At 45.5% G+C, this 12,261-nt stretch overlaps 1 long non-coding RNA gene across 1 annotated transcript in view; it reads left to right on the top strand.

Moving 5' to 3' along the window:
- The window catches only part of LOC138468464 (uncharacterized), a 134,050-nt gene extending 126,453 nt beyond the window's left edge, over window positions 1-7,597 (top strand). The window contains exon 3 of the long non-coding RNA XR_011268265.1: window positions 6,744-7,597. This is a non-coding gene — a long non-coding RNA (uncharacterized lncRNA). The remainder of the gene's footprint in view (window positions 1-6,743) is intronic.
- The last annotated feature ends 4,664 nt before the right edge of the window (window positions 7,598-12,261 follow it).

The raw sequence follows: 12,261 nt of genomic DNA, 5'->3' as shown, positions 1-12,261 counted from the left end.
GCCCAGTCCATATATTGTTCACAAGAGTCTTCCCAATAGTTTAGCAACCACAAAGTACCTGGTGTTGTAGAGTTCCTCGTTGGGAAATCGACAGCCCTTCTTGAGTGCACTCCCTTTAAGGCAGGAGCCATGGGTCGTCGAACGTCGGGAGATGAACACGGTGAACTACGGCAGTGAAGTGGCAGCTTCGTTCCTAGCGGTGCTCATCGATAGGGAAGCGTAAACGTCCTGCAAAGAAGAGGCGTGCGGGGCACCTCGATGTCGATAGTTCTGGACCGCAAAGAGTTTGAAGAACTGTGGCCCTGCAAGGGCGTCGAGTCGTCGGTGTCTCTGTGGTCTTTGAGTGGCGGGAAAAACACCGGCGGATGCTCCTGGGCTCGTCGACAGCCTGCCCTTCTCCGGCGGGATAAGGCGGGCAGCGGAGCAGACAAGCGCGTCCATGAATCGAAAGTTCTTAGGCAACGGGAGCACAGCGGCTCCGGTCAGCGATGGCGGTCGTCGCCGGTGGCGGACAACAGTCCGGTTGCTTCTCTTTGGGATTCCGCGGCAGTCCCCATCTCCGGTCGGCAGCCTGTCGTAGGTCTGTCTGCCAGGGAGCTTTGGCAAAGATCAGCTGGTGCACGATGGTCCCTTGTAGCTCAGGAAGAGGGTGCCTTACCAGGTCCTCTCTGGGTCAGTCCTTGGAGACACAGCAGCTTTCTGATTGATGAAGAAGGGCAACAGCAATTCTTCTCTTCCAGCAGGGCTTCAAGGTTAAGCTTCAGTCTGAACTCCAGTTTCTCTTTAGCTTCTGAACAAGAATTCTAGCAGTGAGAGACCCCCAGATATACTAGTTGATCTCCCATTCATTCTGCTGGGTCACACTCAGGCAACCAATCGGTCAGAAGGGCATTCATGCAGTCAGTCAGCCAATCAGGCATACAGTGCATTCAGGCCATACTCCTCCCTCTCAGACACTCACAACAAGTAATCTATATTGGGACAAGTACCCAGCCATTCAACACCACACACTGCATTCATACCAGTTTCGGGCAGGGCTATCTCAGTCATTGTGTCATAAACCAGAAACCAGACATCCACAATAAGAAGTGCATATTGGTCACACACTCCATTCACCCAAGTCCCACCCACAGGGTGTACCCACAACATACAGTCACTAGGAAGGCTCCAGCCAGTCTGTCCTGGACTTCACAACAACACCATATATGGAACTTACACCCAACAGCCAGTCAGGGGGAAGGGACGTCAGGGCTTCCCAGGACTTTGGGAAAACAAGGTAACAGGCAATAGAAAGCAAGAAGACACATGGGCCATCTTGTTTCCTATCAGGAATCAACTGATTCCAATGGCAGAGCCTGGGTATCCCAAAATGGAGGCTACTCGGAGCACCTGTCAAATTCAGCATGGAGCTGCCACCAGCCCATAACCTGCTCTGTGCCCACACACAGGTGCCCAAAAACATACACTAGGGGCACAGGGTTGTACCTCCACCCATGGGTGCCATAAGGGTATCCCATGGGTCTGTACACCAAACCGAAAGAGAGAGCTGCACTGCCAGGAGTCCCACATGAACTCCTGCATGGAAAACACGACAGAACAAACAATAAAAACAGTAAAGGACAAGGATTCAGAAGCCCTGTCCGTCCGATGCATTTCCAGCATCACAATGATATGATATGATATGATATGGCATTTATGACACGCCTATGCCCAAGTGCTTCAATGCGCGACGAGGCAAGGGAGGGGAACAGAGAGAGCACAGACAGCGATCCTACTAGGCCAGCTGTCATTCAGATTGCACAAGTGCGTGGGAAGGGGGCAGCAACAGTGCAGTACAAGATGATAACAATAAGTAAGAAACGGCCAGCAAGTGGCAAGTGCAGTACAAGATGATAACAATAAGTAAGTAGCGACCAACATGTGGCAAGTGCATGGTTAAGTGCGCGACAACAGTTGTCAGGGGCTGGTAGGGGACTGTAGGCATACAGAAACAGTCCCTGAGTGTGGGGTTAGCTAGGTGGGCAATGCAGGTGTGAGACGATGGTAAGGTGGGGACCTGGGCCCGAGAAGGAGGGTGTCCAGGTAGCCAGAGTGGTTCAGGTTTCAGCCAGGAGGTCAGCAGAGGTGAGGAGGAGAGAAAGCAGAAGCAAAGATAAAGGTTTTGAGGTGCTTCCTGAACTGGAGATGGTTCTCCTCAAGTTTAAGGGAGACAGGGAAGCTGTTCCAGAGGGAGGCACCAGCCGATGAAAGAGATCTACCACCAACTCGTTGCTTGGAGAAGCAACTGACCCTGAGGGAGTTGGAGGCGGATGAGCGGAGAGCTCGAGAAGGAAGGTATTTAGGAAGGGAGAGTTGAAGATATTGAGGACCCAAGCCACAGAAGGCCTTGTGGACGATGCAGAGGGTTTTGAATTTAATCCTTGCAGCCACTGGGAGCCAGTGCAGAGATTTCAGTCCTGGGGGGGGGATACAATCCCTGAGATTGAGGCCAAGGACAAGTCTCGTAGTCCTGTTTTGGATAAGTGGCAGAGGGCGGAGAGTAGAAGCAGGCAGATTTAGAAAGAGGCTGTTGCAATAGTCCAGCCTAGAGAGAACCAGAGCTCTGGAGACAGTGAGCTTCTGGGGGAAGGAGAGGAAAGGAACAATCGCTCTGAGGAGGTGCAGCTGGTAGTGTGACTTCTTAGAGATGTCAGAGATGTGAGGAGAGAAGGAGAGTGTGGAGTCGAAGATGACCCCAAGGTTTTTAGCCTTGCAGGTGGGAGCAGGAAGAGGGCCAAGAGAGGCCGGCCAGAGAGCTACAGGGTGTGCCGATGAGGAGAATCTCGGTCTTACTGGCATTAAGGCAGAGCTCATTGGCGGCACACCACTCCTGGATAGCAGGCAGACAGTCAGAGATGAGGGAACGAGAGGAGGAGGCCAAGGGTAGCCTGAAAATGAACTGGGTGTCATCCGCATAGCACTGAACGTTGGGGCAGAGAGTGGCGATGCGGTGGGCAAGGAGTGCCAGGTGTTAGTTGAACAGCCAGGGAGAGAGGTTAGACCTCTGGGGGACACCACAGGTGTAGAAAAACATAGCAGAGAGGAAGGACCAAAGCTGGACCTGGGAGGGTCGGTCAGAGAGGAAAGAAGTCAGCCATGCCAGAGCCTGACCAGTGATACCCAGATTATCACGGAGACGGTTGAACAGGATGGTATGGTTGACAGTGTCAAAGGCAGAAGACAGATCAAGCAAGATGAGGATGCAGGGGGTGTTAGAGTCAGGGTTGGAGAGCAGGTCTTCACAGATGTTCAGGAGAGCAGTTTCCGTGCTCTTGGCAGCTCTGAAGCCAGACTGATGTTCATGAAGACTACCAAAAGATTCAGTGTGGAGATGAAGTGTTCTCAAATAATATGTCAGGATGCGGTAGCTTGGGACTCCCTTTCCTGTGTTTTGAGCATCGGGCAAGGTGGGATCTTGGAGCATAGCACAGTTCTCGAGCTTTCCCCAGCATGCGACGACAGTTCCGGTTTCAACTTCTCAGAAGCCTTGACGGCCAAGTCTCTTTTCTCTTGAAGTCTCTTGCATTCGAGGATCAGTAAAATGACAAACAAACACAATGTTCTTTTTCAAGTTTTCTTTCGGTGACGGATTCACCCAAGGGTCCCCTCTTTCAAGCGCTTTCCCTTCACAAATCGTATTAGATAAATCAATAACAGTTCCTTTTCTCAATGGGCTTTAGATGATGGCTTCACCCATGGATCTCCATCGTTCAGGCTCTGACCCCTCTTGACTGTTGGTCTCCCTACACTGGGTCACTGTGGCTTTCAACAAAGTCTTTCTCTATCATTTTAATACAATTCTATCATTTTTTACATTGTCTTTTCAACAGTTCACTGTGAACCTCAGTTTTCCGGGTTCACTTGATCACGGTGATAATGGATCACTCCTCTTTACTTTCAGACTCCCTCCTCTGGGTTCACTATGGCTTGTCCTTTCACTTACACATTTTAATGTCTTTTTAAACAGTTCCAGAGGACATCCCTCGGCCGGGTTCATCTTTGTCAGCACACTGTCTCTTGGGGCTTTAGACTTCTTCCCCTTCTCATCAGCATCTCTCTTCCGGGTTCACTCTTTCCAACTTCACCTTCACATTTACTTTCAATGTTTACAGCATTCACTTCCCTTGCTTTCTCATGTGGAGGTATTCACTTCCCTTGCTTTCTTTATAGTTTGTCGGTCCAAGACTTTCGACTGTACAGGGATTTTTCTTGACCTCGTGTACGACCACTTTGACCTATCTTGGCAGCTGTCCTAGAGCCTTCTGGTATCTGTAGTTTCACTCTGACGGGCACTGACCAGAGTTTCTCGGATCAGCACCCATATGGTGCTGGTCCCCTTCTGCAGCTGGTCTCCCCTTTACAATCTTACAGTTCTTTTAACTTCTCTTACTTTGCCACTTTGCGACTTTCATTCACCACAGCCCCGTTCTTATAGGTTCTCCCCTCAACTCAGCAGCTGCGATCAAGCACTTGGCTTTCCTTGTAGCTCTAGTCAAGGCCGGTAGCAGGAGTTTCCCTCGCTCTGGCTTCTCAGCTTCGATATGCTGCATGTTTCTCTCTTGGCACTGTGCACCTGGCCACCCTCTGTCTTCTGGGCCCAGGTACCTGCTCACCTTTCCACCCTTCTGCACTGCCTCCGGACCGCCCCTTGCACTGGGGTCTCTATCTGTACCCATACAGTCCCTGATCACCTTTCTTTTCTTTCTGCACTTATCAGACATACCTTGTCTGCTACCTTAAACCCAACACTTGCCACTTGCTGGGTGCACTACCACTGTCTATATTACCTTTATTATTTATTTTATTTATTTATTATTATTTATGTGTTTCTCCTCTGCTCTGCACTTTCCACTTCTCCCCCCTTCCATTCACATTTCCCCTTTTACCCTTTCCCATGCACTTGCGCGTTCTCAATGTCACTGGGCCTAGTAAGATCGTTGTTTTTGTTCTCCCCTGTCCCCCTCCCTTGCCTTGTCATGCTCTGAAACACTTGTGTACGAGCGCGATATAAATAAAATATCAATTGAATTCAATTGAATTCAATGTACCGTTGACATCTGCTGCAACACACTTAGGCTATTGTACTCGGTCTTACGATTCCTTCTGCGGAGGTTTCGCAGGGTTTTGTCAAAAAGGGCAAGGCCGTGTCCCTCCTCATCAGCCTCTCGAATGTTCGCCGCCTTTCTCCTCCTCTTAAACCACCGGATCTGGATAGCTGTTTCATCGTGCGGTCTGTCTTGCTCGTACTGTGCTCTCTTGCTCCACCTTTTATCCTTGTGGGGAAAGGAAAGGGCTGTCAGGTGTGTGTCATTCAGGTGAATTGCCTGACTTTGCCTGACTCTCGTGTCGGGACATGTCAGGTAAACAGTTTTCAAATGAGTCCTTTGTTGTTTATGTTGGGAGAAAGGGCTTGTGTTGGAAAAGGTAGAGTTTCCGAGTTTTTTGCGGAGTAGGAAGGGAAAGAGGTGTTACAGGGAATTATAACCCTCGTATTGGTGATCTCGGAAGGGTACGTTTTGGAGGGTTTGTGATCTGAGGAGGAGGGTTTGTATAACAAACGGGAATAACCAGGATTGTTAAATGAACAAGGGGGAGTGTGGGAATGTTAGTTTTCGATACTAATAGATTGGGTGTTCAGAAAAGACTATCCAGAGGTACGTGAAGTCGAAAGATGGGGAATATTCAAGTGGAGACTGGAGAAACAACGATTCTGACAGTTATCGGTTTTGAGGGTAACGGGGTGGTAAGATGTTGTTAAGGGAACTTCTTTAGATGGAGGGGAGGTAGATGTGGAATAACCCAGGCAAACCTCAGCGACTTCGTCCAACTCACTCTCCTCTTTGGTATAATACTGCGTCTCCCTTTGGGCATTTCCCTGAGCATAACCCCGGGCTCCATTACCCCAGGTGATCCTCCCTTGCTCGTCCACCCCCAGAGTTGGCATCTAAGAGCACCAGCCCTCCCCTGACCACCTGAATAAGTATTTCCCGAGGTCTACTTGGGAGAATACCATCAGGTTTCTCACAATGCATAATGCCGTTCCCATACCTGTACAATTGCTAAAACTGCTGCTTTGTCAATGTTTGTTCATACCCAATTGGGTCCTTTTTATTGTTTCAATAAGTCCCAGGTATTAAAGGTTCATCCTTGTTGCTGCAAAGAGAGCAGCATCTCCAGAATGACAAAGAGGAGGTAGGAAATCTTCTGGTGTCTCTGAATGGGGCATATGGCAGGCCCAGTCTCAATGCACAATTTAAAAGCCGGCCGCTGGGGATCCAGCACATTTAAGGCCCTGTATCAGGAGAGTCTAATCATAGTAGTTGTATTTATAAAGATCTGGAGAGCTGCAGGTTGCAGACCCATTGCCTAATCATTCAGTGCAAGGTTTCATTGATGCAAAAGAGGGGTTTCATTTTAATAACCAAAGACATGCCTCTTCAGTGGGTAAGCAGATTGGAGGTGTTCATGTAACGCATGTAACGCATGGCTCTATTTTAATTGCACCTTTTCTTTCGCATAACATTATCAATGATCCATCCCAGATCTCAAGAGAGCGGAGTGTTTTTCGCTTTTGAGGAACAAAACAATACTTTGGGCAGTGCTTGCCATAAAAGGGCAGGCGCTCTGGCCTGCAGGTCACTCTGGAATCAATTCTTCTGTGCTTATTTCATAACTAATCGTTTATTTTTTATTTTTTATTGCAGGTATTTACCCTAGCTCAAGCGCCATGGACTAATTTGTCATTAGAAGAGGTTCTGCAGAAGCCACCCACAATGCATCACAGTTTCCATCAAGTCTTCTGTTCGTACCACCATTTGTTTGTGCAAAAGAGACTAAATGGCGTGATCAGCTAAGCACAGCATCAATCTTGTGCTAACACAGACAATACTAATGATTGGAATATGGAATCAAAGGTTTTTTTAAACCATATAACAATTAATAATAAAACCAAATGCATTAGAAATTAAAGTAATTGAAAACAATATTACTTAAAGAGCATTGAAGAAGTGATTCAGTTTCGTGTTGTTAATGAATTTCCTCTTTGTGGTGACACAGAAGATGTGCTGGATTTCGCAGGTTTCTTGTTTTTAAAGCTATTCCAGCACACTTTGAAGACATATTTAAAGAATTGTCGATATTGCACAATCTGTTCCCAAAAATGCTGAATATACCTCAAAAAATATTAAAAATGAAGTAATAGATAATTTAACAAGCATGGTTCTCTATAAAATTAAGCAAAGGTATAACAATTGTGATTCAGATTTTTTGTATCAAAAGGGATGGTACTCGTGATGAAAGCAATATTGAAAATGTGTCACTTATAGTGCGTTTTGTAGGTAAAGCCAAGCCACAGGAGCATTTTCTCAGTCTTTTAAAGTTAGAACAGTTGGATGCAGAACTCATTACCTAACAGATTTTTAGGACACCTCTAATTTTAGACCACAGCACAGTTTAGCTCAGTGCTATGATGGAGCATCAGTGATGAGTGGCTGTAACAGGGGAGTTCAGGCAGTCCGAGGAGGCTGATAAATCGAAGTATACCCTATATTCACTGCTATAATCATCATCTCGATCTTGTTGTTTTACATGCAATTCAGAGTGAACCAAGTGCAAAACATTTCTTTGATTTATGTAATCTTTTGCATACTTTCTTTCATCGCCATTACATAAGCCAACAATATAATGGGCCAGTTCTTAAGAGATTGCTTGAAATCAGATGGACTAGTGTTTGGAAGGAGAGAGGGTCATCCCACCGCCCTAGGCGATTCTGAATGAGAAACAAATTATAAACTGCATTACGAGAGAGCAGGAGAGAGGGATGCGTGCATGCAGTAGAGTGCACAATTGCATAGTGCATGTATTAGGAGCTACACAGTAGAGGCAAGTGTAAACGCCATCTTAGTTATTGGCAGCCATTTTGTAACGTAGGCCCAAGCGCTGCAAAACCACCATACACATTAGCATTAGACTGGTATTATCAGCGCAGACATAATCCACACCACAAGCGATCTTCAGGGAGTTAGAAGCCATTGATTGTCTCAGAGGCTGCAGACCTTTGCAGCAGGAGGAATGTACCATCCCACAATACAGATAGCATGGCCCCTCAGCCCTTTGCAGCAGTACTACAGACCTCCTATGCTTTGATCCCAAGACACCCACATACCACGGTGCCAGCCAGGCCCATACCTACGACCATAAAACTGTAAGACCCCTGATCGATCAAAGAGATCAGAAAAAAGGCTATCTTGGCTTCACATTTGGGTCACATGATTTGTGCTACGAGGTGCCAGGAAGGGATGACATTGTAGCCTAAAAGGAGGGTGGAAGACCATGGGAGGTTACTGGTGCATCTGGGAATGAGTAAAGTATGCAAGTTAGTATGGCCTTGGCTCTCCCCCTAGGCCAATATCTGTGTCTGCCAGTCTGCCAGGTGCACCGTTATAGTGATTGAGTAGCATTGTTTTTAGAAGTAACTAATTGCTTATTAGGTTCTGTTTTTCTGCATATGACGAGCCCAGCAGCACCCACATGGATGCAGATGGACAAGACGGCTGGGACCAATGGTCTATCCCCCCTATGGAGTTGCCCGTCTATGCATAGGATCTCGCCAACCAGCCTCATGGGTTTTCACTGTATGGAAAGATGTCATCGATGATGGCTTGTACTTTGGCAGAACGATCCGCGGCAGCAGAGTTCTTTGCTGATGCACATCTTTTGTGTGTATGAATAAAACTTTTTATCCTTGCAAGCGCGGGCTTGGGCCTTTTTCCCTAGTGGGTTGTATTTTTTCTGGTGTGAGCGTACAGGGGTGTGCCTTCACTAGTCATTATGAGATAACTAAATGTGTAGCTGAAAACATAGATACAATTTATGATCTTTTATCAGAAATATATAATGATGAAAGTGGTTCATCTGAATTGTGTGCTGAGACGCGTGGCATATTGTCTCACATACGGAGAGGAAATATAAATATATATATATATATATATATATAATTACTGGTAACATTGTATTACACTTGTTGTTAATCATGAAACCGACTAATTCTGCATTCGAAACAGTGCAAACACATCTTTCAGTTGCTGTAAAGATTGTGCCAACAACACTCAACTATCTAAAAAGCATGCACGCTGATCCGATGTTTCATGCTAAATATTGCTCTCCTTCTTCCACTGAAAATATTTCAGCTGATGTCACGCATGTAGACAATGGGCCTAAAAAAACTGCTGATTTGGCGATTCTGTTGCATTTACCACAATTGGACAATCTGGAAATGTCAATGATTTTTCAATTTCAAAACACAGAGTTCTAAAGAAAGTACTGCTTCAGATTCTTGATACAGCAATTGCCGAAATGGAAACCAGATTCTCGCAGAAAATAACGATGCTAATAGAAGCCACATTTTCTGGATGTCAGTATATGTTCACCTCTTTTAGTCCTAAAACAGGTCAGCAAAACCACTTTGGCAGCAGAACCTGCATGGCAAGACCACTGCTGCTAAAAAATTAATCACTGCGTGTTCAGATATTGCCCCAATTTGTGAACTGGTAAATGGTAAATAATCATGCAGATGCTTTTCCAGGACTACATGAGATGTATGTCTCTGCACTGGTCATGGTCAATTCAACTGTGTCCTGTGAGAACAAATGTTCTACTATGTCCCGTGTAGTCACACCCTTTCGGCGCTCAATGCATCATGATCGCAAACCAAACCATACTAGCAAACGAGAAACACCTGACAGAAAATTTTTGTATGGATGACTTCATAAGGTCGTTTTCATAGAGAAAGACACAATTAACACTTTAAAGCAATTGCCAAAGGACAATTCTCATTTGCCAAGAATACAGCTTTTTTTTTAAAAAAAAGTCTTGTTAATTTTTTACCTTGTTTTTTAAAGTATTTTTGTTTTTGGGGAATGCACCTTGAGTGTGTGAGATGAAACAAGTCTAACCTAATTGAGAATAATATTTATGCAGTTTGAATTTAACAAATGAAAGAAAATGAAAAGAACACAGATAGGCTGCTTGGTTAAACAAGCATTGGCAAAACCAACAGCTTTGGCTTTTGTTTAGGTAGGTGATAGACATTTGCTAGACACTACTATGGTACTACATAGCCATATGATTGCAACAGCTGGAAAATTGTGTGCTTGCCTAGACATTTGATAGCAGTGCTTGGCAAGTGGCTATTTAGTACATAACCCCCCTTAACCCCTGGCTTTGTCAATGCTTGTTTTAACAGGACTTCAGTGCAAAGGACAGATAATAATCAAGTGGCTAACAGCACCACTGGTTAAGACATGTTTATTATGCCATTAGCCTCTTATTGCTGCAATTAAGCAATTAACTCTCAACAGACTGCTTAGAAATAACTCTAGCAGGCAAATGTGTGAATTTCGGATTGATAGAGTGAGTTCAAGGAGATTTCAGGAGGATGTGTTTTGGGTGGCCAGGGGCAGGTAGGGGTTGGGAATGACCATAGGGATTAGCCTGGCCACTGGCAAGCCATTAGTAGGTAAATAACCAAACAACACCTACAAGCTATGTGTCCTTCCTCACTTGACAACTCTCGTGTAGCTGTATTCTAATGCAATATATTCGGCTTATAGGTGGCAGTGAATGGCCACCTAATAGCCCAAACAAAACAAAAAAAACAAGATGTGCAAGTATGGACTTTGTAGAGCCCTTACTTTTTACACAAACTGCCTGCATAGTGCCAAACTAACAACAATGCAGCAGCTACAAATTAATTATTTCCCTAAAGGTGTCTGTTTGAATGCCTGCCCTAACTGAAGATGCCAAGAAGAGGACAGGAGTACTTACCTTCAGAATGTATCTTCTAATTTTAGGAGACTGCCACTCTGCCCTGCATGAAAATGTGTCAAGGCAAGAATGGTGAGTTTGGTCCTCTTCAATCTAAGGGTACCTCTCTTCATGGTCCATAACTAATCAAAATGTATCCTTTATACTGAGGTGTTTAGCAGCTTGCTCTGCCTGCTGGCACTAGAGCAAGATGGTGAATATAGATAGTGTTTCAGTGCTTCTTGTCATGCGTACTTACCAGAGGGAGGGTTTCTGACCAAATGAGTGTGGAAGACTGCCCGGGCAGAGGATATCACGAATTGGGACTTATTATTTAGTACTGATCTTCATTAGCTCATACAGTTTGGGTAACTGTCCACATTGTCTGTTGTGACAAATCGAGGGGATTCGCCACCTCTCTAGGGGTCGAGGCTAATGGCAGCTCACTGAGAGAGACCCCCTTAGGGGACTAGGACTCCCGTTTCCGTGAGGAACTCCCTAAGGCTCTGCACACTGTGGCCTACATGTCACGCTCTACAAAACCAGAAACTATTAAATATCACGACTGTAATGAAAAAAAAACCTAATAGAGGCCAATATCTTACAGAAAAGGAACATGTCCCTTTAAAGCCAAATACCAATACAATGGGACGAGTATGCTAAATAAGGTGCACTTAACGAATCACAGTGAGAGAAGAGTGAGAGAGTCGCATACGCAGGTCCTGTGCTGTGTAACATCTGAAGTAGGCAGAGAAAACACAAACCAGGGAACCTGCCTGCTTGAAACTTACCCAATACTGCAGATGGGGATGATAGAGAAACGGCACAACCCCAGCACGGGAAACCAGTCAGGCTGCAGCCCAAGGGAAGAGACTGGTACGCCAGAGTCACGGTGCGCTCCCACCACAAGAAACCAGCAGGGAAGAGCCCAAAGGAAGAGACTGGGATGCCAGAGTCACGACACAACCTTAGCATGAAAAAGCAGCAGGGGGGAAGCCCCCTCAACCCCCAAATAAATAATTCAGTATTTTTTCGGTATTTTGGTTTCAGTAAAACTAACCTTGTTTAAACATTTTTCGTTTAAATCACATACAACCGATAATTATATCCTGCAAACCGCTCATCTCATTGGAAGTCACTAGATAAAGTCACCCTTGAAGCAAATAAAACTAAATTGTGCCACTGACGCACCAATTGGCACCCATCGTGGACGATTTGGGACTCAATTGTTTCCGTAATACTCCCTGGACAACACCTATTCATATTATTGTCTTTACTTTCCATTTGCAAGGCTTTGGAACTTTCGTATTTACTTTTACAAACTACATGTCCCATAATGCACTTTGTGGCAGTCCCATTTCCTGGTTATTCCTATGCAGCAGTTCTAGCACTACACTCCCCAGAAGCCTTAGAGAGCAG

Source organism: Ambystoma mexicanum, chromosome 4q (assembly GCF_040938575.1).
Source record: "Ambystoma mexicanum isolate Mex_15411 chromosome 4q, UKY_AmexF1_1, whole genome shotgun sequence".
In the NCBI taxonomy this organism is placed as follows: Eukaryota; Metazoa; Chordata; class Amphibia; order Caudata; family Ambystomatidae; genus Ambystoma; species Ambystoma mexicanum.
This window is presented reverse-complemented; position numbering and strand designations above follow the sequence as displayed.